Source organism: Typopeltis vanoorti, chromosome 23 (genome assembly GCF_054136105.1).
Source record: "Typopeltis vanoorti isolate ZY-2024b chromosome 23, IOZ_Tvanoo_1.0, whole genome shotgun sequence".
Taxonomy (NCBI): Eukaryota; Metazoa; Arthropoda; class Arachnida; order Uropygi; family Thelyphonidae; genus Typopeltis; species Typopeltis vanoorti.
In genome coordinates this window covers 14,404,912-14,432,726 of record NC_143571.1, presented here as the reverse complement: position 1 = coordinate 14,432,726, position 27,815 = coordinate 14,404,912, and the positions used below count along the sequence as shown (strand labels likewise).

Here is a 27,815-nt window from a genome sequence, read left to right as displayed (position 1 = left end):
GGGGGGAGGAGTGCTATTGATGATAGAGAAAGAGTTATGTCCATACAAAGTAGAGATGCAAGAAGGAAATAGTGCCAGTGGTTTTGAAGCAGTATGGTGTGAGATAGAGGTGAAGGGAATCAAATACTTGGTTGGATGTTGTTATAGACCAGGTAATGTGGATGGTGGTGATAATGAAATGTATAATCAAATTAGCCAAGCAAATAAGAAAAGGATAATCATTATGGGTGATTTTAATTATGGCAATATAGACTGGGATGATGAGATGGCAACTGGAGGTAAAGAAAATGAGTTTCTTGAGTTTTTGAGGGGCAACTATCTCAGACAGTATGTAACAGAGGGTACACGAGGATTGAGGATTTTGGATTTGATCATCTCATCAGAGGATGTAATTATAAATGACAGTGTCAAATCACCTTCCAGTTGGTGAGAGTGACCATGAAGTGATTACTTGGGTGGTTGCCAGCAATGTGAGGACCTCTGTGAGGAATAGGTATATGTGGAACTACAAGGCTGGTGGTTATGAGAAGCTCAGGAAACAGCTTTCAGGTGTAGCATGGAATGAGAAGTTAGCTGGAAAGGAGATCAACGCAACGTGGGGAGATAATCAAGAACTATCTAGTAGAAGCAATATCTAAATGTATTCCAAGAGTCACAAGGTTAAATAAGGTAGGTGTGAAATGGATGAATGAAGAGATTAAGCATGCGATACAGAGAAAAAAGACATTATGGAGGCAGCATAAGAGAAGTGATAATAACCAATTCCATGAGGATTACAAAGACCAGGCAAGGAGGTGACTTGATTGGTAAGGGTAGCAAAAGTGAAGTATGAGCAGCAGTTAGCTAATGAAGCCAAAAAGAATCCTAGAGAGTTATTTCGATATGTAACCAGTAAAAAAAAAAAAATCATTATGGAAGGATGACATTGACTGGAGAAAATAGTATAAGGACAACTGCTGCATTAGATATAGCGGAGATATTTTATGAGAAGTTCATAAATATCTTTCATTCTTGTGAATGTGACATCATGAAGAGATTGAGAGCAGTTGATGATGGAGAGGAGAGATTGAGTGTAAATGAGCAAGAGGTGTATGGAATTGAGCAAACTTGATGCTAATAAGGCTGTGAGACTTCATAATATATCACCACATATTCTGAAGGAATGTGCCAGGGAGTTGACATCTTCCTTGAAAAAAATTTTTAACATGACTCTTGCACTGGATTGAGTTCCAAAGGAGTGGAAGGAGGGCAAGATTGTGCAGCTTCATAAGGGAGGTGATAGAACTCAAGCATCAAATTACACAGGCCTGCAATGGAAAAGTTGTCTGAGAAGTAATAATTGATTCTTATAGATGTTTAGGTGCTGAGTTCAGAAAAAATAGTAAAAAAATTCCATCACTCAAAATTTTATCCAATTTCTAATTTTATCGTTTTTATCAGTAGTATTTGGATTAAAATTCAGCGCATTGGTATTTATTTTCATTCTCCTTTATTTACAGCTAATTAGTTGTATAAGTGCTTTTTTGAAGTGCCTTTTTATGGTAAATAAAGAAATTTCCACGAAACTTCTCATTCTTAATAGGAGAAGGAGGGAGGTATGCAGTAAAAGTGCAGGTGGCTACTTTGAATCTGATTCGCCAAGATAATGGATGACTTTCCTGTTGTCACAGACACATTTTCTTGTGTGATTCTTTAGTTGAACTTTAGTCATTGACTACTAAGGTTATCATATTTCTGAAAGGTGGCATATTTTCTAAGTTAGTGTGAAGATTTAATTTAACGTGTTTGCGGTTTTTTTAATGTTTTTATGTAGTGTCGTGTAATAGTGTTGATGTCATTCATTAAAATTCGTTTAACTGTGTTTTAAGTGATTTTTGTAATGGCTTTTGATTTTGGGATACACCAAATACCCGTGCTTTTTGTGCAAGTGGGAACAGCCGAGATCGAGAGCAATATTGGATCAAGAAGGAATGGTCAGAAAGAGTCACATTAGAAACTGGAAGTAAAAATGTGTTACATGAAACTTTGGGTGCTCGGGAAAAAATCCTTTTACCCCCGCTACACATAAAGCTGGGATTGATGAAGCAATTTGTCAAGGCTTTGTCGAAAGAAGGAGAGTGTTTTAAATACATCTGTGCAAAATTTCCGGGATTATTTAAAGCAAAATTGAAAGAAGGTATTTTTATTGGTCCCGACATCAGGAAACTTATGAAGGATAAACTGTTTGAAGAAAAACTGGCAACTGTTGAAAAAGAAGTGTGGAAAGCTTTGAAAGAGGTGGTGCAAAATTTTTCGGAAATCACAAGGACCCCAACTATAAAATGATTGTGGAAGACATGCTATAGAAATCCAAGGATTTGGGATGCTCCATGAGCTTAAATGTGCACTTTCTCAACTCCCATTTAGACTACTTTCCCGAGAATCTGGGAACTGTCAGTGAAAAGCAAGGAGAGCGATTCCACCAAGACATCAAGGTGATGGAAAGAAGGTATCAGGGCAGGTGGAATGTCAACATGGTGGTGGACTATTGCTGGATGTTGCACAGAGACGACCCGGGAAAATAATTTCACAAAAAAATTTCAAAAAGAAGCTTTGAAGGAAAAAGAAAAATGACACCACAACAAAATATAAAGTATGTACTAAAAATTAATCTTTAATTACTTTAATTAAAAATTTTTTTCCAATACTTTCATTCCAAAAATGTTTACGGAAAATTTTAAATACTGTTATTTTACTTAATATAATGTGTTTTAAAGCTATTTTACTTAATATAATGTGTTTTAAAGTTATTTTACTGTAATATTGAGATCCATTTTGTGAAAAATCCTTACATGATAGAGAAAAATGGAAGAGGTATTTTGAAAAACTGTTCTGATTTATTTTGAATTCGAAATAAATCAGAAACAGTTAATAGTTTCTGATTTATATAACACAGGTCTATAACTGTGTTATAGAACTATCTGTGTGTTAGTTGTCATGGTTAAAGTGTTGGCTTCATTGGACAAAGGAGATGGATACACAGTAATATACTTAGACTTTGCAAAGGTGTTTGATAGATTATCGCCTGATAAATTGATAGTCAAACTACAGCAGATGAGGGTGGATATTAGACTAGTGCACTGATTTGAGATTGGCTATTTGATAGGTATCAGTAAGTTGTGTATTGGGGAGCAATATCCAGGAAGAGGAAAGTCACTAGTGGTGTGTCTCAGGGGTCTGTTTTAGGACCATTGTAATTTAACCTGTATGTTAATGATATTGGAGAAATTTGGATGGGGATATTCAGTTGTTTGTAGATGATGCAAAGTTGGGATGAACTGAGGAGTACAGCAGATGTTCCAGCCTTACAAGACAAGTTGAATAGATTGAGTGAATAGGCACGGGAGTGGGGATGCCAGTTCAATGTTGCAAAATGTAAGGTTTTATGGCCATTGATGTTTAACCTGTATGTTAATGATATTGGCAAAGATTTTGATAGGGATATTTAGTTGTTTGCAGATGATGTAAAGTTGGGACGAACTATGAAGAGTAGAGATGTTGTGGCCCTACAAGAAGACTTGAATAAATTGAGTGAATGGGCATGTGAGTAGGGATGCCAGTTCAATGTTGCAAAATGTAAGGTTTTAAAATTTGGGAAACAAAGATGGGATGCAGAATTTATGCTTGGTTGAGGATATATTGCTGAAGGTGGAGGAAATAAGAGATCTTGGGGTGATGGTGGATAAGGATCTAAAATTTAGAGGACACATTGCCAAAATTGTGAGGAAAACACAACAAATTCTGGGAATGATGCAGAGGATACTGACTTGTAGAAGTAAGGATATTCTTATTGCATTGTATAGGGCTTTGATTAGGACACACATGGATTACTGTGAACAGATTTGGTTACCTGGTTAGTCAGTCTCCTCTGGAGTGTCAAATATGAGGAAAGGTTGAGAAGATGCAATTTAGAGTCTAGTAGGAAACAGTTTATATTGATCTTTATCTATCTCCAAGGAAGAACTGTGGAGGTAATACTGAAGGACAGTGCAAAAAAGGTGAGTGATCATCAGGAGAGAACCAGAGGTCATCCCTGGAAGCTGTATTAAGGAGGAGAGTGAGAAGTAGGTCTTTTATAAGCAGAGTTTTGAATGACTGGAATGCCTTGCCTGAGAGTGTGGTGTCTGCAGAGAATTCGAGTGTGTTTAAGGCACGGTTTGATGAGCTGCGTGTATAACAAAAGGACCTCCTAGATGAGTCTTTGACTCCATTGGGTCTTCAGAAGAATAAAAACATTGACCAGAAGAAATAAAAGTAGTGCAGTTTCATTGTATAAAGCTTTTATCAGATCATATCTCGATTCCAGTGCTCAGATCTGCTCATTGGGATTTAAAGACAATAATCTTTGAGAGGGTTTAGAGGTGGATAACAAAAATAATATCAGTACTGTACAATGCAGGTTATGAGGAGAAAGAGACTGAAGACATGCAAACTACAGAGTTTGGTGGATGGAAGATGAATAAGACATTTAAATTGTTGAGAAGCTATTATCAAATTGACACTGGGAAGATTTTTCATATGGTAGAACAGGAGAAGGAACAAAGACCACAGACCATCCTGGAAGTTGCAAAAGGAACTAGTGAGAAGAGGGTGAGAAGAAAGTTTTTTGAATAGAGAGTGGTGGGAGAATGGAATGCATTGCCTGAGAAGCTAGTAAAACTGCAAATATGCAATGAGTTTAAGGATTGGTACGTTAGACTTTGTGTTGTGAGTGGATTATCCCCAGATTATACAGCCTTCCAAAGGTACATAAAGAAAATTGCCCACTAAGGCCAATTGTTTATAGTATTAACTCACCTACATATAAGTTATCAAAATATCTAGCATCCTCCTTAAAAGGTTTAGCAAGAAAATCTCCTTCTTACATTAAAAATTCAACAGACTTCATTTCCAAAATTAAAAATATAAAGCTCAAGAATTCAGATATTATGGCAAGCTTTGATGAAGTTGCACTCTTCACAAATGTTCCAACTCAAGAGGTTCTCAATATTTTAAGTAACAAATCTCAAAAAAAGATGTTTGCTCTGCTGTCACACTGTATTAATTCAAGCTACTTTAAGTTTGAAGAAAAAATTTATAAACAAAATAAGGGATTAGCAATAGGCAGCCCCTGTCTCCAATACTAGCCAACATTTTTTTCAAGGATTTCGAAGAAAAGGCCATCTCTACTGCTACACTTAAACCTAAAATCTGGCTCCGTTACATGGATGACATATTCTTTATTTGGGAATACAGTATAGATAATCTTCACATTTTTTTAAATCACTTAAACAACTTCCACCCAGATATCAAGTTTACCATCAAAATTGAAGAAAATGGATCTCTGCTGTTTTTAGACATCAAACTTTCAGACAGCACAGAAGTTAGGTATCATCTGCACTCTGGCTCATCGTGCCAGGTCTGTATTGTTAGATGAGGAGGAGCTAAAAAATGAACTACAACATCTCAAAAGAACCTTCATAAATAATGGCTACTCTTCAAAAACTATCAATAAACAACTATACCACCGTCCCCAAAACAACACAGAGACACAGAACAACCCCAAGGGTTATATTTCTTTATCGTACATCAGCTCGCTCTCCCAGAAACTAAGAAGAATTTTGAAAAAATTTAATATAAAAACGTGCTTTTCCACTCTTCCTAAACTCAGCTCAATTCTAAGTCAACCAAAACAGGCTCATAACTATCTTCAGTTTCCAGGTGTATATCAAATCATATGTGACTGTGGGAAGCCATTTTATGGCCAAACTGAGAAGTCCATCCTCCTGCATCTCGAAGAACATCAGAGAGACATCGCTTATAGTAGAACAACCAGAGCACGTGCCCTCTCAAGCCATGTCCTGTTCTCAGTGAACACAAACAATGAAGGCCGCCAACACGAAATAGACTGGAATACAACATCATAGACAAGAAATAGACTGGAATACAACATCATAGACACGAAATAGACTGGAATACAACATCATAGACATGAAATAGACTGGAATACAACATCATAGACACGAAATAGAATACAACATCATAGACACGAAATAGACTGGAATACAACATCATAGACACAAAATAGACTGGAATACAACATCATAGACATGAAATAGACTGGAATAGTTGAATGCAAAGAAATTATCCTAGATTCTTCTCACATAAACAGTAAACTTAGTTATAGTTTGGCAGACTCACATAGCTCTACCATCAGATACTGGCGCACTCATGAAGTCACACGCTCGTGTATGCCTAATAACAGAACTTTAACCCAGACTGTAGCTTCAGTTCAAACTTAATTCCAGTTCATAGTCTGTTATTGTGGTGGTGAAATGTTTCTTTACAGTGTTTTTTATGTTTGCTTTTAATGTTCTCACGCCTTAAGAAGTCAGCATTCCAACAAAACATGTGTGTTAAATTAAATTTATTTATTTTTCTAATTCTCGGAATTCAGTCAGTAAATAATATGAACACACACACACACATATATATATGTATGTATACCGGAGGTAAAGGACACAATGTTTCGTGCTCTTTTCAGCTGTGCAAAGCACTATCGTCTGTGTATAATAATAAGCAGATTACCCAGTTGGAAAGGGCATTATGAGGTAAAGAGCACTAAGTGGAAAGTAGCGTTTACTTTGAATCCTTAAAAAAATGGACATAGTGCCCTTACCTCCGGTGTACAGATCTATTATAATATAACATATATCAAATTCCTAATATATATTATATTAGGAATTTGATGATGGTGATATTTTACATGAAATCTATTGTTAACTTATACTAGGATAAAATATGAAAAAAAAAAACCAAAAATATAATTTTGAAATATACTACTGAATAAAGTGGAAAATTATGCCCATATACAGGATGGCCCATAGGTCATGAAGGGCTTTTAGCATTTAATAACTTTTTTATTTATTAATTATTTTTATGGGTTTTTCATAACTAATAAAAAAAACAAACAGGTTCTGTATTTATTTATAACAAAAAAAAAAAAGAATAGAAATAATATATATTCTAAGGAACATTTGGGAAATTAATCATGGAAAAGTTTCAAACCCAACAATGAACCAAATCATGCAATTTTATTTTGAAAATCAGCATTCAATTTCAATATTCTCCAGATCCAACAGCTTCTGACTTCTTCCTATGGGATTATGTAAACAAGCCCCAGACAATCCCACAACTGAAGGAGACAGCATTTGTGCAGAAATTAGGGTACTGCAGTCAGAAACATTAACAGCTGTCATGGAACATGTCATATAAAGAGCCTGTCTTTGTGAAAATGAAAGTCAGGAGCTGTTGGATCTGGAGAATGCTGATTTTCAAAATAAAATTGCACAATTTTGGTTCATTGTTTGGTTTGAAACTTTTCCATGATTAATTTCCCAAATGTTCCTTAGAATACCTGAAAAAAATAAAATGAAAAAAATTAATAATCAAAAAAGTTATTCACATTTTAAACCTATTTGTGACTTATGGGCCACCTTGTATATAAAATATATATGAATATGATGTAATATTTTAGTTTAATACTTAAAATAATTTTAAATATTGCTAGTATTTCTGTCTTATTTAATTATTAATAAATCTAATGATCCCATTATTTAATTATTTTAATGATTAATGATCCTATTATTTAATTATCCAACATTAAACTTACATGGACAACTCCTTTATGATCAGTCCAATAAGTAATAGCTTGGTCTCGATCCAATGGATGATGCTGTTTGCATAAAAGAACACAAATAATTAAAAATAACAACCAAATATTTATTATTGTTATTATCAGACACAAAGAAATGATAAAAGTCATCACAGAACATCTCGCTCGACTACTCAACCAACCACAAGTTTATCATCACAATACAATGTGGCAATGCTTTCCACTCACTGACTCCCCTCTCTACATAAAAAAATCTATACTTGTTCATGATATTCTTATACAGTTTCCAAGATTCCTCCTGTCATACCCCAACCTCTTCCCTCCCCCTCTCTCTCCAATCATAGTACAATTTTCTTTCCATATTAACCTGTTAAAAAAAAAAAAACTTCACTAACTTAAAAATTTCTTTTATAGAGTATATCACATTTTAGTAGGGATGACAGTTTAATGCAACTAAGCATACAGTTTAAAATTTTGCCATTCCAAGATGGAAGGCTAGGTGTATTTTTACTGAAGGGATGGAGAAAGCAAATTATCTAGAAGTGATGGTTGAAAGAGTTGAAGTTTCAGGACATGTTGCAACAGTGATGAAGACTACTCAGCAGATTGCCATGATGCTGATAAGGATTCACCAGAAGAGATAAGAAAGTGGTGATAGTGTTTCCATTATATAAAGTCTTGATCAAACCATATTGTATTGCACACAGATCTTGGATTTCAAAGGAATTAAAAAACTTTAAAAAGGTACAAAGATAGATTACAAAGATAATATCCAAACTTTGAAATGTTGGCTATGAGGACAGATTGAGGAAATGTAACTTACAGAGTTTGGTAGATAAAAGGAGGAGGGCATCCAATGGTAGTCTATTCCACACACTCATCACACTTTGAGAAGAACCTGGACCTCACATGCTTCCTAACAACATCTCCAGCTAGCTACGAGGGATAACTTCAAGTTCTATCTCCATCAACCATAAGCTGCAAAATCTCATTTGTGTCTGCACAGTAAGATCTCTTTACTAACTTGTACATTTCTATCAGATTTCTTCTCCTACATCTATTACTCAAACTTTAAAGAGCCATATTCCCTCAATCTGTTCGAATCCATGCCCACGGCGGGATCTAAACCTGAAGCCTTTTGGCTGGAGAGCAGATAAGCTAACCACTTGGCCAACCAGGCCGGCATCTAAGTGCTAGCAAACAAAGTTTGCGCCTGAAGTATTTCAGGCGCAAACTTTGTTTGCCAACACTTGGATAAAGGATAAAACCCAATATATAATTAGTTGTATGTAAAATTCAATGTAGCTTAAAAATACCAAAGTGCTTTACATCAATTTTTAGGTCAAGTCTCATGAGAACTGTAAATAGCCTTGTTTCTATGTATACCTTGCTAAATATTAATGTAGTTAACCCTATGGGAAGTGACTGTATTTACTGTTTTAACATCAAAAACAAAGGCAATGCTTTGCCATCGGAACTTTGTATATAGATATGTGTAAGAGCACAAGAAAGTTGTTTATAGTTATGTGTGTGAGAGAGAGAGTTGTTTGCGAGCTCTGCGCATAACACCTTTAAAGTTAGTATCTAAGAGTGTCGCTAGGTTCAGACAAGTTTCTGCTGACTGGCAAGATAATTAAAAAAAAAAAGGGGGGGAGTGCTCGGAGAAGAACAAAGAGCAGGTCGAACTTAAAAGAAGATGAAAGAGTCATGCCAAATTCTTCGGGATTTACTACCCTTAATGCAAGGACCCGAGATCGCAAAATAAAAGGGGACTGAGCAGAGCATAAAGGGCCTCCAGTTGTTGGCAGAGGAGAGGCAGTCAGAACCAGAGCAGTGGCGGCAGAGAAAGAGGAGGGGCAAGGCCCCAGTTACTAAGCAGGACAGTCCAGGTCCAGTTGCAGAGAGAGGAGTGTCCAGGTCCAGTTGCCGACAGAGGAGAGCCGAGACCCTTGAGGTTACTTCCTGTCCTAACATACAGAGGAGAAACATGGACTTTAACAGAAGCCCTAAACAAAAAACCGAGAACAACATCGCATGGAGAGAAGTATGCTAAAAATAACATTAAGAGATAAGAAGACAAATACCTGGATAGGATCTCAAACAGTCTATTTTTTTCACCAACCACATAATCAGGTGTCATGGCTATTGTACATTAAATAGGCTAAGTGGAAATGGGCTGGCCATATTGCCAGATGTAGTGATGGGAGATGGACTAGAAAAACAACAGAATGGAGACCAATGGATGGAGCAAGACAAAGAGGAAGACTGAGAAGAAGGTGGAGGGATGAACTGAAACAAATTGCAGGAGTGAGATGGATGGGAGAGGCAGAAAACTGAGTGGTCTGGAAAATCATGGGGGAGACCTTCGTCCAGCAGTGGGCAGAACCCAAAAGGTTGAAGAAGATGTATGTCCATGGAGTTGGAAGACCACAGGAGATTCATTATTCACATACTAGCCATTCAATATCCCCACAATACCTATCATACCTCTTCTTAAATTCACTGACTGACAAAGCACTCACAACTACCTCTGGTAATTCATTCCCTGCACTCACCACCCTCTAAGCAAAAAACCTGGTTGAAGCAATGTGGCTAACCACGCTATTACACAACTTCCATGGGTGATTCCTTGTTCTCTCTCTTCCTGACATGCCGAAAAAAGTCTTCTGTGTCAATCCTTTAAAAACCTTTTAATAACGTAGTAGTTAAGGAATGACGATGGTAAAGAGTTCACTGAACCAGTCGATATAGTGGAGTTACTGAGCACGCACTTTGCAAAAGTATATCATCCAGGTGGTGACGTTGAAAAAATGAAGGAACCATTAGTTTATACGGGAATTGTGATGAATGAAGTGGAGGTGAATAGTCTATTACAGAACCTTAATGTGAATACATCTGTGGGATTGGATGGTATACCGGCATGGGTCTTGCATGAAGCGGCTAAGGAATTATCAGTGCCCTTGACCATGTGGTTTAATCTGAGTCTCGGGTCTGGCTTAGTCCTGAAGGCGTGGAAAGAGGGGAAAATAGTTTCACTGCATAAAGAAGGATCCAAGACTATGGTTGCAAATTACCGACCGATCAGCATATCAGGAGTCGTTGTCAAGGTCTTGGAGAAAGTAGTCAAGGGAAAAATACAGGAATGGATTGATGAAAATGAGATACTGTACAGAGGACAGCATGGCTTTGTGAAGGGTAGATCATGCCTCAGTAACTTGCTCAAGTTTTATAACAAGGTGACGGCTGAACTGGATAAGGGAAATGGGTTTACAGTGATACTGCTGGACCTGGCAAAGGTGTTTGACAGGATACCACATGGAATTCTAATCCGTAAACTACAACATATGGGAATGGATATAGGGTTGGTGAGATGGATAGCTGGGTGGTTGATGGAGAGATATCAAAGAGTAGTTTATTCAGGAGTAGAGTCCAAAAGACGGCCTGTGACTAGTGGTGTGCCACAGGGTTCTGTTCTTGGACCACTGCTGTTTAATCTGTTCATTAACGATATAGGGAAGGGTCTAAGTGGGACAGTTCATTTGTTCGCTGATGATGCAAAGTTGGGTAGGGCGATAGCGAATGCAGAAGATGTCAAATTCTTGCAAGATGACTTAGATTGATTGGAGTTCTGGACTAAGGAGAATGGATGTCAATTTAATGTGACAAAATGTAAGGTTATGCATTTCAGAGTGAAAAGATTAGCAGCAGTATACCACATTGGTGGAACTGTACTCCAAGAGATTGATGAGGCCAGGGACTTGGGAGTGTTGGTGGATAGGGAGATGAAGTTTAGGGGGCACATTGCGAAAGTAGCTAAATCAGCTCATCAACTCACTTGGTTGTTGAAAAATACCTTGACGAGCAGAGACAAGCAAGTTATTGTACCTCTGTACCAAGCCCTGATAAGACCTCATCTCGACTACTATGCCCAGATTTGGTCACCTCGGTTCCTTCTTGATGGGGAGGAGGTGGAGAGGATCCAGAGGCGAGTGACTAAGATGATAGCAGGTCTATGGAATGAACCATATGAGAACAGGTTGAAGATTTGTGGGTTGCAGAAACTAGTTGATAGGCGGAAAAGGGGAGATATGATTGAGACATTCAAATTGCTAAAAGGATTCTATAGGATTAATTCAGAGGATATTTTTGAGGTCAGGACGGTGGTGGGAGAACTAGGGGACACCCATGGAAGCTGGGCAAGAGCGTGGTTAGCAGGGGTGTTAGAGCTGGGTTCTTTACTTTTAGAGTGGTAAATGAGTGGAATAAGCTGCCAGAGTCTGTTGTGGGTGCTATGACAGTGAGCGAGTTCAAGGCAAGGTATGATAGATACTGTGACAATGTTGAACAGTTGTGTGAACATGATGTTTAGGGCCTCCCTCGATGAGTCTAAGGACTCCCTGGAGTAGCCCGTAGTAATAATAATAATAATAATAATAATAACGTATATGCTTCTACCATATCTCCTCTTTTTCATCTATCAGCTTGTTTTTGAAGCTCTATCAATCTATTCTCATAGGGAGCATTCCATAGTCTTGCCACAATCGTTGTCACTTACCTCTGGATCCTCTCCACAACTTCTTCATCCCTGCAGAATGAGGTGTCCAGATCTGCAAAAAGTAGTCCATCCAGATGTGGCCTTATATAGGGTAACGATAACCTTCCTGTCCATGCTTTGTTAGTGTTCTTCAACAACCACATAATCAGATGTGCTGTTTTGGCAACCTTTGCAATATGATATCTAAACTCATCAGTTTCCTGCAGTTCAGTTCCATCAATATAGTATATAGCTTATGATCTCTTCTTCCCAAAGTGCATCACCTTCATTAACCATTGCTCTTCCCAGTTTAGCATCATCATCAGCAAGTAACTGAATATTTCCTTTCAAATCATTTCCTATATCTTCTTCTTTAGCCTCTTTCCATCCACTGATGGATATAGGTTGCCCTCTTAACTTTCCAGTCTGTCTGTTTTAAACCAATGTCTGTCTGTTTTAAACCAATGTCCATCATCTCATGTCAAATCTTTGTACATCATACTTTCATCTTGTTCTCGGACAACCTTTCCTTCTCTTGGTATCCACTCTGTGCTTAATTTTGCCCACCCTTCATCTGGCATTCTACTAATGTTTCAGTTTAAGAGAAGGTATATGTGGAATTACAGGGCTGATAAGTATGACAAGCTTAGGAGACTGCTTGAATCAGTACCATGGCATGTGAACTGCAAAGGCTGAATGTTGATAGTGCATGGGAAGTGATAAAGGAGTGTTTGAGGGAAGTAATGGCAGGTATATGAGCAGTAAGAAGCCCAGGCCAAAAGGGTAACCAGTGTGGTAAGAAAGGCAAAAGTAGAGTATGAAAGGAAATTAGCAGTGCAGGGCAAGGATAATCCCAAACAGTTCTTTCGATATGTTGCAAGTTAAAGGAAGAATGTTTATGGCAGAATGATTTTAATGAATGTCGATGGTAGGGAGATAACTGAATCAGTTGAAATAGAAATAGCAGAATTATTAAGTGAACACTTTGCAAGAGTATATAATTTTATAATACAGTGACAGCTGAGTTGGATAAAGGTTTACGGTCATACTATTGAATTTTCAAAAGCCTTTGACAGGATACCACACGGAATTAATCAATAAACTGCAGCACATGGAGATGGATATGAAGTTGGTGAAGTGGTTAAGGAGGTGGTTAATGAAGAGATATCAGAGAGCAGTTTATTCAGGAGTAGAGTCCAGAAGAAGGCTTGTGACTAGTGGCATGCCACAGGACTCTGTTCTTGGGCTGCTAGCTCATTGGATTACTTGGTTACTGAAGAATACTTTGATGTGCAGAGACAAGCAGGATATTATTCTTCTTTATCGAGACTTGATAAGACCCCATTTGATACAGATCTGGTCACTTGGGTTTCTTGGCAAAGAGGAAAAGGTGGAGAGGATCCAGAGGTGAGTGACCAAGATTGTAGCAGGTCTATGGAATGTACCTCATGGGATAAAAGGTTCAATATTTGTGGGTTAGAAATTGGTTGACAGGCAGCAATGGAGGTGGGTGGGGGTGATATGATTGAGGCACACAAATTACTGAAGGGTTTTTACAAGATTAATACAGAGGAAATCTCGTGATAGAACTAGGGACCATCCTTGGAAACTGACCAAGTGTGTAGTTAGCAAGGATGTTAGAACTAGATTATTTGCTTGGAGAGTGGTGAATGAATGGAATAGGTTGCCAGAGTCTGTTGTGGGTGCCATGACTGTGAATGAGTTCAGAGCAAAGTATGACAGATACCGTGCAAATGTTGAATAGTGCTTGACATGATGTTTAGGGCCTTCCTGGATGATTCAAGGACTCCATGGAGTAGCTTGTAATAATAATAATAATATGGCCAGCCCCTTTCCACTTACATGCTTTACAACACTTCACATATCTTCTACTCCAATCATTTCTCTAATTATAGTTTTTCTTATTCTATCCCCTTTTTGTTATGTGGAGCATTCATCTCTCTAAGGCTCTTGGGGCCAATCGCAACCCTGTCTTCCTGTTTTTTAGTTGTCGCACATGCCTCACTTTCATTATTCCACCTGAATAATGAATATGTTAAAGAGCTTTCTCTTTAGGCATATAAATAAATCTCCTAACAATTAATCTTTATACAACAAATATGCTTTGTATCCTTGCGTGATTCTTTTGTTATTTGTTTATCGTGTTTTTCCTTAAAACTAACTAATTGACCAAGATAGTCTTCCACAATTTCAATATGATTATGTATCTGTTAATTTTAGTTTGGTATGATCAGAATTTGTAATCAGTTTGGTTTTAGTTGGATTTATCTTTAAACCTTTATTTCCTGGTTTCTCTATCAAAGTTATTTAGCATTTCCTGAACCTCTTTATTTTTTTTTGCTAAAAGAAAACAGTGTTGTCTGCAAAACATAAGTCATTGAGACTTTTTCTATTAACGCTAATTCCACAGTTTTCCCATGAGATGTTCCTAAAAACTTGTAATGTAACAGAAAACAATTTGGGTGATATAGAATTCCTTACCTTACTCCTCTCCTAGGGATGCTCAAGGGTCAAAGCTATATAACTGAGAGGAGACTTCCACATAGCCTTTAAAGGTATGCAGAGAACCGACCAGGGCTTCTGACCTAATGTCCAATCCTCATCTTCTCATGGTGCACCCTGTTAGGTATCTACTTGGATACTGAACGAATGAGAATGGGCTGGCAATTTGGAATTTAGCCGACCAAATTGTATTCTTATTGGCTTAAACCAAAATACAAAACGATGGTACAACATGACAGAATTTCATGCCTACTGGGGCGTTGCCCAGTTATTTTAGTCAGGGAAGCAGGGCAAACAGTGAAAAGTCAGCTACTGGAACAAATCCTTCTACACACCTCAACTCAACATTATCAGAGTTCAAAATTGGTATTATCAACATAAGAAGCCTGAATGGCAAAGAAATGGAGCTAGCTGTGGAATTAGATAAGAATTAGATGAGGAATCAGATCGACATAATAGGGGTGAGTGAAACAAAAAAGACAAAAACTGGTGAGATCCTTCTGAGCAATAAATACAAAATGTTATATTCAGGAAATGACAATCAAGGAAAAGAAGGAGTAGTCATAGTATTCAACACTAAATACGAGGCTAATCTTCTTGAATGGCAGGCAGTCTCAAATAGAGTGATGTGGGCAAATATCAGAATGGGGAACTGGACAATGAGACTTATTTGTGCTTATGGTCCCACAGAAGGTTCTACTAAGGTAGAAGTGGAGGAATTTTTTGAGGATTTAGAATGAAAAAGGAAAGGTTGGTCCTTGTTGGGGATCTAAATAGCAGAGTAGGAAATGATTGTCAGACATACAAAAATATTTTGGGAAAATTTGGAGAAAAGCTAATAATAATGGCAAATACCTATTGGATTCCCTCTGCTTTACAGGATCAAAATGGAGAAAAACATACTAATAGAAAAAGGATAGAAGAAATTGTGCAAAACTTTTATAATGATCTCTATGCAACTAACTGCCAAGTTTCAGAACCTATCATTCCAAAACCAAACAATATACTAGATGTACTTCCAGAAGAAATAGAACATGCCCTTAAGAAAATGAGTAAAGGTAAAGCCTTGATCATGTTAAGATCAGGACTTGATCATGTTAAGGCTGAAGAAATCCAACAAGGTGGACCAATTATTTTCAAAGCATCGGCTGCCAGATTCACGTGGTACTTCAAACAAAGAAAGATTCCAGAGGAATGGAAGACCTCAAAAACCATACTTCTATTCAAAAAAGGGAACAAGGAAGACATAAAAAACTATCGTCCAATCTGTCTACTCTCTCTCACATATATAAAATCATGAACAGAATAATACTAAACAGAATCCAAAATAAACTCGAGACAACTCCAGCAGAGAGCAGGCAGGATTCAGAAGAGGCTTTTCACAATAGATCATATCCAGGTCATTTCACAACTAACAGAAAAATGCAGAGAATACCGAATCCCTCTATATTTCCTCTTTATTGATTTTAAAAAAGCATTTGATACCATAGAACACAATGCAGTCATCAGTGCCTGGAAATAAATGTGACCCTACATACATCCACATGATAAAAGAAATTAACAAAAATCAGACCACACAAATAACCCTATTTGATCAACCTATAAATATAGATATAAAGAGAGGGGTATGTCAACGCGATGTGATCTCCCCAAATCTATTTACCAGCACTTTAGAATACATTCTGAGAAAAATAGACCTAAATGGAAGAATAAGCATAGATGGTAAAAAACTACAAATCCTTATGTTTGCCAATGATCTAGTACTGATATCCTACAACCCAAAAGACCTAGAAGAAATGGGTGAAAAAATATACACAAACAGCAGTAAAATAGGCTTAGAAATGAATCTAGAAAAAACAAAATGGATCAAAAACATCTACACAAGTGACAGTCACCAATGTATTGATAACATCCCTATAGAACAAGTTAACTCCTACAATTACCTAGGACAAACAATAAAAATGAATAATGATTTATCTGAAGAACTAGCAAAAATAAAGAAAGCTGCATGGATATCATTCAACAGACTAAAAGAAACACTTACTGATCCAAATCTTGACATCTCTGCAAAGGCAAACTATTTAATAGTGACATTCTTCCATCACTCACATATGGATCAGAAACATGGAACACGACAAGAAAAGAAGAAGAAACTCTCAGAATAACTCAGCGTGCAATAGAACGCAGGATTTGTAACATCAGCAAAATGGAACATGTTAGAAACACGGAACTAAGAAAGAGATCAGGCATAAAAGATGTAGTAACTGCAGTATATGAAAGCAAGATGAAATGGGCAGGTCACATAGCCAGACTCAGGGATAACAGATGGACATATAGAATACTCAACTGGGAACCAAGAATAAAGAGAAAAGCAGGAAGACCACCTACGAATGGGAAGATCCACTAGTGAAATCTAAGGTATAACATGGAAGAGAGAGAGAAGCTCAAGATTGAAATCTGGAGGTATCTTTGTGACCTGCACTCATGGAGAAATCCTGAGTGAAACACAGGTCCATCAAAGTAATCTGTTGGATTTCTGCTCAGGACATGGACTGATTATTACTAACTCCACGTTCCAACATAAAAATTATTATTATTATTATTATTATTATTATTCAGGCCTCCAAGGAGTCAAAAGACTCATCGAGGGAGGTCCTTTCTAAGACATAAAGTCTGTCAAGACTCATCGAGGGGAAGTCCCCCCCTGAGAAACACAAAGTTTATCATACCACTCCTTAAACCCACTGACCGTTCTCACTCCCACCACTCCATCAGGCAATGCATTCCACGGCTCAACCACCCTCCACACAAAGAAACCACTCCTTACCCTCTTGCTCACAGTTTCCTTTCGTAACTTCCAGGGATGGCCTCTTGTCATCACTCCTTCCCGCTGATCAACCAAGCGAAAGAACTCCCCAGTGTCAACCCTGTAACCACCTCTCAACAGTTTAAAAGTCTCAATCATATCACCTCTCCTTCTTCTATCCACCAAACTCTGCAGTCCACATTCTCTCAGCCGATCCTCATAACTATCCTTGTACAGTCCTGAAACCATCTTTGTCATCCGTCTTTGTATCCTTTCCACGGTTAATTTATCCCCTTCAAATCCTGGGGACCAAATCTGAGAACAATAGTCCAAGTGTGGTCTGATCAGAGACTTATACAACGGAATGATAACCCTCTTATCTCTGCAGGTCAGTGTCCTTCTCATAATAGCAGCAATCCTCTGTGTTACCTTCACCACCTTTGCAATATGTCCCCTAAACTTCAGGTTTCTATCAATCATCAACCCCAGATCTCTTGTCTCCCCTACTTCCTCCAGTATAACTCCTCCCATAGAGTATGCAGCATCCCATCGATGTTTCCCAAACCTCAAGACCTTACATTTTGCTGCATTAAACTGACACCCCCATTCATTTGCCCATCTATCTAGCTTATTTAAATCCTCTTGCAGGGCTACCACATCTGCACTATTACTAATAATCCTTCCAAGCTTCGCATCATCCGCAAACAACTGAATATCCCCCTGCAATCCACTGGCTATGTCATTGATATAAAGGTTAAACAATATAGGTCCTAGTACTGAGCCCTGTGGGACCCCACTTGTAACCCTCTGCCTCCTGGAAACTGCTCCACCATACACAACTCTCTGATACCTATCAGACAGCCAATCCTGAATCCAGTTGACCAATCTGACATCCAGACCCATGTGCTGCAACTTAAATATCAGCTTATCATGTGGCACCCTGTCAAATGCCTTCGCCAAGTCTAAGAAAATTGCAGTATATGCCTTTCCCTCATCTAATGCTCTTGTAACTTTATTATAAAAGGCTAGCATATTGCTAAAACAAGAGCGCCCTTTCACAAATCCATGTTGATTCTCACAGATAACATTACCCTCATCTGCCCAATGCTGTACACGGTCCCTCACTACTTTCTCCAAGATCTTAACAACTACTGATGACACACAGACTGGCCTATAATTAGACACTTCCAGTCTGTTACCACCCTTATGCAATGGCACTATCTTACCTTCCTTCCATTCCCTGGGCACCTTTGCCAAAGCCAGACTTTCATTGAAAAGCCACGTTAAAGGTATTGTCAATTCCCTAGCACATTCTCTCAAAGTGCACAAATTCACATGGAGAGAAGAGGCAAGGAATAAGAAAAGTTTCATTGCCTATGTTATTGTTGATAGCGATATTTTATCACTGGTAAAAGACACTAGAGTGTATAGAGGATTTGAAATTGGAAGTGATCACCATTTAGTCTTGAGTAGGATAAAATTGAATTTCATAACGAAAAGAAGAACATGTAAGAAAGTTGTTGAGCAGCTCTCAGATGTAAGCTGTAGACTAAAATACAGAAACATGATTGAAGAAAAAAAGAAAGAGACAACAGGAACCAAACCTTGGAGAATCAGTGGCAAATCCTGAAGAAAACATTGATTGATTCAGCCAGAGAGGCATGTGGTGAGGTTGTTTGCGAGGATAGAAAAATCTGAACTCCATGGTGGACACAGGAATTAAAGAGACAGTGAAGGAAAAGAAGAAGAAAGCATATCAAAAGTTCCTGGCGAATATGCTAAGCACTCAGCCAACCAGGCCTGGTGAGTGCCGGCCTGGTTGGCTGAGTGGTTAGCATATCTGCTCTCCAGCCAAAAGGCTGCGGGTTCGAATCCCACCGTGAGCATGGATGTTTGTGATTGTCTGTGAAAGTGGTGGTGGTCGGAGGTAGATACCGTTGGGGTAGACGATGAAAGTAGTTGTAGTTGATGGATGTAGTTGTAGTGGTGGAGACGGAGAGTTGTAGCAGAGTAGTTGCCCTCCCTCGATGAGCGTTTGGACTCCCTGGAGGTCTCATGTAATAATAATAATAAGTCAACGTGCTCTTAGAGAATACAGAGACAAATGTAAGAAAGCTAAACACTGTGTAAAACGTAAAACGTTGTGAGCGAGAGGATTTTATCAGATGCATTAATCTGATTATAAAAAGAGTAGAAGGTAAGAGGAGAAGAACCAGAGGTCATTCCTGGAAGTTATGTAAAAGCGTGGTGAAGAAGGGTGTGAGAAGTAGGTTTTTTACATGGTGAATTGTCAGTGAATGGAATGCATTATCAGAATGTGTTATTAATGCAAGGAGAATACAGATACAAATGTAAGAAGGCTAAACACTGTGTAAAACTTAAAACCTTTAAGTTAGTGAGAGGATTTTATCAGATGCATTAATCTAATTATAAAAAGAGTAGAAGGTAAGAACCAGAGTTCATTCCTGGAAGTTATGTAAAAGTGTGATTAGGTTTTTTACACGGAGAATTGTCAGTGAATGGAATGCATTACCAGAATGTGTTGTTAATGCAAGGAGTGTTAATGACTTTAAGATTCTATATGATAAATATGTTGTCAGTTGAATGAACCTCCTTTAACTACATGGAGGGTTAACTACAAATGATCTTAATAATAATAATAATAATGGCTGTGTTTTGATATACAGTTTTTAATAATCATATATACTTTATTATGATGGCTTGTTGTTTTAAACTATTTATTATTTCTGAATTATATAAAGAATCAAAGGCTTTTTTCAAAACCTGTGAACACTAAATATCCAGGAAAATTATTATTATTATTACGGGCAACTCCAAGGAATCCTTAGACTCATCGAGGAAGGCCCTAAACATCATGTCCATCACAACTATGCAATTACATTCTCACAGTATCTATCATACCTTGCCTTGAACTCGTTCACCATCATAGCACCCACAACAGACTCTGGCAGCTTATTCCACTCATTCACCACTCTAAAAGTAAAACACCCAGCTCTAACACCCTTACTAACCACACTCTTGCCCAGCTTCCATGAATGTCTCCTAGTCCTCTCACCACCAGTCCTGTTCTCAAAAATATCCTCTGAATTAATCCTATAGAAACCCTTCAGCAATTTGAATGTCTCAATCATATCTCTCCTTTTCTGCCTATCAACCAATTTCTGCAACCCACAAATCTTCAACCTGTTTTCATAAGGTTCATTCCATAGACCTGCTATCATCTTGGTCACTCGCCTCTGGATCCTCTCAACCTCCTCCCCATCAAGAAGAAATCTAGGTGACCAAATCTGGGCACAGTAGTCGAGATGGGGTCTTATCAAGGTTTGATACAGAGGAAAAATAACTTGCTTATTTCCTTTGTTTTTTTTTTTTTTTCTATTGCTTGGTTAATGGGTGTGGATATGATCTATTGTACAGAATTTTGCTGTGGATCCTGCTTGTTCATATGGCTGTGCATCATCAAAAAACTTGTGATTCTATTTAATATAATGGATATAAACATTTTGTAAAGTTGTGATAGCAAACTGATTGGCCTATAGTTATTGATATCATCATAAGATATTCGAGAATTTATGCCACACTAGAATTTTTTCTGTAGTTAAAATATCATTGAACATACCCAATATGATCTTACGCAATTGTGAACCTCCTGATTTTTTGTGTTCTGTTAATATGACATCTTCTCCAGTACTTTTATTATTCTTTGCTGGCTCAAGGACTTTCCATAATTCTTTCACCATGATGAGTGGTTCTGTAATAGAGCCTCCATAGCTCAAGTTGGCATAGATGAAGCCCTTTGGTCGGAAAGACCTGGGTTTGATTCCCATCTATAACATGAGGAATCTAGTCTTTTTCCACTAAAGATGAGTTAACTGGTCTCATATGGAGGTAGAGGGTTTTTTCTCCTGGAAACTCTGGTTTTTTGTCCCTCAGAACAGGCAAACCAAAGTAGCCTCATGAACACACACAGATTCTACAGTCAAAAATACATACTTAGAAGTCCTTCATTGGAGGGCACAATCTCATCTGGTCCTAAGGGACGGATGAGGAAAATTGGGGGGAACCCCACAAGGCAACAACAACAGTGGTTCTGTATCAGCCTCATCTAAACATAGTAGAGAATTTGTAATTGTTTCCTTGCATGTGTTTAGGTTCCTATAAAACTCACTAGATATTTTCATTATTTTTTCTCTACTGTATTGTACTATTCCTCATTTATTGAAAAAAAAAGCATAGAATTCCCTATATCATTGATGTACAAATTAAACAACAGAGGACCAAGTACTGAACATTGTGTTACACCACTGGTCACTTGACTTCTCCTGGGCTCCTCCATAAACCACTCTTTGATATCTGTACATCAGCCACTCTCTAATCCAAATCACCAGATTCATATCCATCCCCAATTGCTCCAATTTAAGCAACAGAGTTCTATGTGGAATCCTGTCAAATGATCTTGCAAAGTCTGGTAATATTACAGAATAGTCATTTCCCTTATCCAACTTCATTGTTACTTTATTATAAAAAGTAAGCAAATTACTAAGGCAAGACCTGTCCTTCACATAATTATGTCGTCTCTTATAGAGAATCTTATCCATCCAATCTTGAAATCTGTTTATCACTAATTTCTCCAATACCTTAACTACCACTCTTGAGATGATGTGCAGTGGAACTATTTTGTCCTCTTTCCACTCCATTGACACCTTCCTAGTATTTTTTATCTTTTCTGTCTTTTCAACAAATTTTCAAACCATCATACTCTATTCCAGTGAGAACATTATGCCTCATCTCACCAGCACCCCATGCAAAAAAATAGGAATAAATTAAAATGCTAAGAGCATACATCTCTAGCATCAAGAAAAGAGGAATCAAGAACTTAAAATACCTTAGCAACATGCTATCTCAAAATGGATGCAGATGCAAAGAGATCAAGAGCTTATGAACCTCCCTATCACTAAACAACAAATAAGCAAGAATACAAAAAGGTGCAATAACCCTTCCTTATATCCAACATGTAATGGACAAAATTTTTGAAATATTTGACGACATGACATAAAAGTAGCTTCATTCCACTATGAAAGATCTCAGGATTTTTATATCCTCCTAAATCACCTCATCCATACCTTAAGAAACCAGAGGTCTATAAAATCCACTGTTCAAGTGGCATGTAGGATAAACAGGATGATTTAGAGAGATTCACATATTAGAAATATGCAGAACAAAGAGAAAATCCAAATCCAAATTATTCTATCAAATTACCAATGAAAGTCAACTTGCACTATAGCTAAAAACAGAAATACCATACATGGACCATCAGAAAAAAATCCACCAAAAATGCTATGTGGAGGGGGCTGCATTTTCATGCAGCCCCCTCCACATAGCATTTTTGGTGGGTTTTTGCCTGCATGAAAATAACTGAATCCATGCACAGGTGCTGCTGTAGCTGTGGCACAACAAAATTATTTATCATATTGCAATACATCTCAGCAGTATGATAAATAATTTTGTTATGTCACAGCTACAGCAGCACCTGTGCATGGATTGGCCGAGTAGTTAGTGTATCTGCTCTCCGCCAAAAGGCTGCAGGTTCAAATCCTGCAGTGGGCATTGATGTTTGTGATTGTCTGTGAAAATACTAGTGGTAATGGTTGGCAGTAGATGGCGTTGTTGTAGTTGCAGTTCGTTGTAGTTGGTAGAACGAGTGGTGGAGACAGAGAGAGTAGGTGCCCTTCCTTGATGAGTCCTTGGACCCCTGGAGGTGTCACGTAATAATAATAATAATATACCCCGACTAGTGAATGTCCTCTAAGAATGATGGTTCAATGATAAACGAAGTTGCAAACCCACAACAGACAATAACTTCAGGTGAATGTAAATTAGAAGAAGAATCTGTTGGATGCATATGGGTTTTACATAGCCCATACCCAGTAATTGTGGTATTCACTGCTCCATTGTGAAAATGAGCCTCATCTCCTCACAAAATCATCCATGGACAAGCAGCATCCAATCCACCTCTACTCAAGCAAGGAATGTTATAGCAAATGTCATTTGATTTTCAAAGTCCTATGAGAGCAACTCCTGTTTCAGGGTTATCTTGAATGAGTAGAAATGCAGAATCTTCCAGACAGTTATGTAAGGTACATCCATGTGTCTTAATACAGCACGTGCACTGAGGAACCAATGCTGTTATTCATGGCTTACTCCATAACAGCAGTAGCAACTTCATTCACTTGTTGTGAATTGATCAGTTTTCTATCTCTGCCAGGTCAACATTTGTTCAGGTGATGAAATTCACGGAGTGCAGCAACAGCCTCACAACTGTTTAGGTAGTACAACTTCATGAGCAAAGCCTGCTGGGGCAAGGTTAGTCCATCACTGTGGACAGCATTAATAACCAGAATGAAGGGAAAAATCCTGTGTCTATCTTTTTAAACCATCGTGGCACCTGCTGAGTTTGCACGATATGCAAATTCCATTCACTTGCAAACAAATTCCATTGCATGGAATTTGTTTGCAAGTGAATTTTGACAGTATTTTTTTTTTTTTTCCTCAGATATCACTTCCACATGATGCACAACTTATTCCTGCATTCCTATTTTGTAGCATTTGGATCACTGGATGGCACGTCACAGTAAATAAAGGTATTGTGAAGATTGCAAAGAATATAAATAGACTGACAATGCGGACAAAGGATAATTAGTGTCTCCATGGTGGAAGAAAAATGGGGTATGCAATCTTCTTCAAATGAAAAAGATGTGTTCAATTCCAATTATAATGCAAGGAATGTTTATACAGATTTTTTCAACTGAAGGCGGGTCAGCTGGTCTCATTTCATATGGAGATAGCAGAACTTTCCTCCTGGAAAAACTCAGATTTTTCCTCCCACAAAATAGGTTAGCTGGAGAGAGAACATATGCAATTAACAAACAAAATATACTGTGCAGTATGTAATTAGATGGTGTTGTGAAGACAACATATTGCACAGTGTGGATCATGTAGAGTAGCATAAAGTAATCACCTATGATGAGTCTTGGCAAAAAAAATATGAAAAAATATGGATGTTAAAAAACACATCAACTAGGGAGAAAGAAGTTATCTCTCTTAATAAGGCTTTGATATAACCAGACTCATGGGGATGAGGAAGCAGGAGAGGATTCAGAGGCAGCTTACCAAGAGGATGTTAGATATACAGAATGTTTCTATGAGGATAAGTTGAAGGTTTAAGGATTACAAATATTGTCTGATAAGTAAGAGAGAGAGACAATATAATAGAAACATGTAAAGTTGTTAAAGGTGTTTTATATATAAAAAAAATGACTGAGGATATTTTTAAGTACATGGTTGGAGTGGAAATTCAAATGACAAGGGATCATCATAGGTAGTTAGGTAAAAGTGTGATCACAAGGATGTGAGGAGTAAATTTTTTCCTGGAGAACAGCAAACAAGTGCAATTTGTTGCTAGAAGTAGCTGAGAGTTGTATTTTCAGTAAAATTTTGGCAGTCATTTTTTTTTTCTCAGATATCACTTCCACATGATGCACAACTTATTCCTGCAAAGTTTTGCATAATAATGATGTTATTATTTGTATTAAGAATAATAATAATGCTGTTTTATGTTTAAATATTAATTTCAAAAGAAGGAATTTTCAGTCTAGTAGTTAGTCATCAAGTGTTCTGGCTCTCATTACTATTATTATTATTATTATTAAATAATACCTCCATGAAATCCAAGAACTCACTGCAGGAGGGCACTCTGCATGAGGATGTCGGCAAATTGTTTCTGAGATAGTAAATATTTTACGCTTCATGGGCTAAGCAGTAAAATCACAGATATCATGTGCTTATATATATATATATATATATAAAATTTAAAACATAATAATAAACCAATAATAAAAAGTATCTTGAAGGGCCTCACCCCCTACCAAGCGTGTCCCTTAGGTGATGGATGAGAGGAGCCCAAATGAACAGCTCCAAATAATGAATAAGGAGCTGTGGACCAAAGGCACACTACAGAACCATGGTCAGGAGAAATGCTGTAGACCACTGTAAAGGTACCAGCAATTAGAAGAAGAAAAAGGTCCCCAGTCCTGTATGGCTCTTTGCAATCACACCAAGGTAGTGGTAAGAAATCTTCAAGAGCACGGGGTGCTAAGAATCCCGCAGAAGAAGGTAGACCACCATCTGGAAATTCGACCCTATTTATTGGTTTTTTCAACACTCGAATTCTGTCTTCTGACTCCCATATTGATTTCCTGTTTCGAGAAATGCAGAACAAAGTTTGATGTCCTTGCTATTTGTGAAACCCGAAGAAGCTCTGAATTAACAGCAAAATGGAACAGTGGCAACCAAATTTCCCTGGGAGCTGCAGATAATGCTACAAGGGCTGGAGGAGTTGGCTTCATCATAAACAAAAAGCTAACTAAAAATATTATTTCTTGCACAATCCATTCTGAATGACTAGAACACTAAAATTAAAAATAGGAAAAATCAGTTACAATAACAATAATAGTAGTCTATGCACTTACTTCAACAGCTGACAAAGAAGAAATAGAAAACTTCTATGAACACCTACGAGAAACATTACAGAAAAAAAAACAACATACACTATAGTGTATGGGAATTTCAATGCAAAGATCGGTACAGGATCTATTGAAGAAAAATACATTGGACTGTAGGGGAAAGAAATGAATGAGGTGAACTCCTGGCAGAATTTGTTGAAGCAGAAAGGCTTTACATTATGAATAGTTTCTTTAAAAAGAGAATTGGAAAAAGATGGACTTGGCAATCCCTAAATGGAGAGAAAAGAAATGAAATTGATTACATTCTAACAAATTGCAAAAGAATAATAAAAATGTTGAAGTCATTGGAAAAACCTACTGTGATATTCATTCAGACCACCACCCAATAAGAGCACCCTCAAAATACATACAAAAAATTCAGAACGCATTCGAGCACAGTCCAACTATAAAAAATGCTCAAAACAGATAAATCCAGAAGAATTTAGAAAAAATGTGGAAGAAACTGACTGGAAATTAAAAAACGACATTGACGAAGATTTAACAAACTTTAATAACCATTTATTGAACTGCAAAGAAAGAGCCTCCTATGAACTTCCTCCTAAGACACGGGAATGCCTATCAGCAAGAACGCTAGAACTATTGAAGAAAAGAAGTGTACTGAAATATATAGGAAAAGACTGTTTAGAATATAAAATTATCTGTAAACAACTGAGGCAGAACATCAAAGACAACTATAATATATATAGAATGACAAAATTGGTAGACGCAGTTAGGCTCTGTAGCAGCCTAAAAAAGTAGAAAAAGAAATAAGTCTAAAGCAACCACCTACCATCAGCCTTCATAGACAATCAAGGAAACAGACACACAAACAGAGGTGAAATGGAAAAAATAATAAAATCATTTTATGAGAACCTTTACTCATCTAAACAGGTAGTCACAGAGCCAGTACCAGATGAAAATTTGGAAATACCATCTATCCTACCTGAAGAAGTAAAAATGGCTATCTACCATATGAAAAATGACTGATCACCAGGAATTGATGGTATAAAATCTGATGAATTAAAAATGGGTGGACAAGTACTCTTTAAAGCTCTAGCAGAAAGATTTACTCGATATATACAATTAAGGAAAGCACCTACTGAATGGAAAACATCAAAGACCATAATTCTGCATAAAAAAAGGTAATAAGGAAGACATAAGCAATTACAGACCCATCTGTCTATTATCACACACATATAAAATATTTGCCAGAGTCATCCTAAACAGAATACAAACCTCCAATGAAAATAGCTCCAAAGAACAGGCTGGTTTCAAAAAAGGCTTTTTGACAATAGACCACATTCAAACTATTTCTCAACTAACAGAAAGATGCAGAGAATATCAGATTCCACTTTGTCTTCTTTTTATAGATTTTAAAAGGCATTTGACACTGTTGAACATAATGCAGTATTCCAAGCTTGAATAGAACAAGGAGTAGAATAGCATACATCCAGCTCATAAAAGATATCTACAAAGAAGGCACAACAAATATCACTCTTTTCAATCATCCGATTAAAATTAACTTAAGTAGAGGAGTACATCAGGGCAATGTCTTATCACCTAATAATGACATATCAAATGAAATAGCAACGAAAAAAAGAGCTGCTTGGATAGCCTTCAACAAAATGAAATCAACAATCACCAACCAAAACATAGATAGAGAAATAAGAGCCCACC

General features: G+C 37.4%; 1 long non-coding RNA gene across 1 annotated transcript in view; it reads right to left on the bottom strand.

Moving 5' to 3' along the window:
• LOC150093638 (uncharacterized) overlaps positions 1-27,815 on the bottom strand; it is a 50,261-nt gene that overhangs the window by 13,077 nt on the left and 9,369 nt on the right. The window contains exon 3 of the long non-coding RNA XR_016550298.1: positions 7,691-7,753. This is a non-coding gene — a long non-coding RNA (uncharacterized LOC150093638). The remainder of the gene's footprint in view (positions 1-7,690; positions 7,754-27,815) is intronic.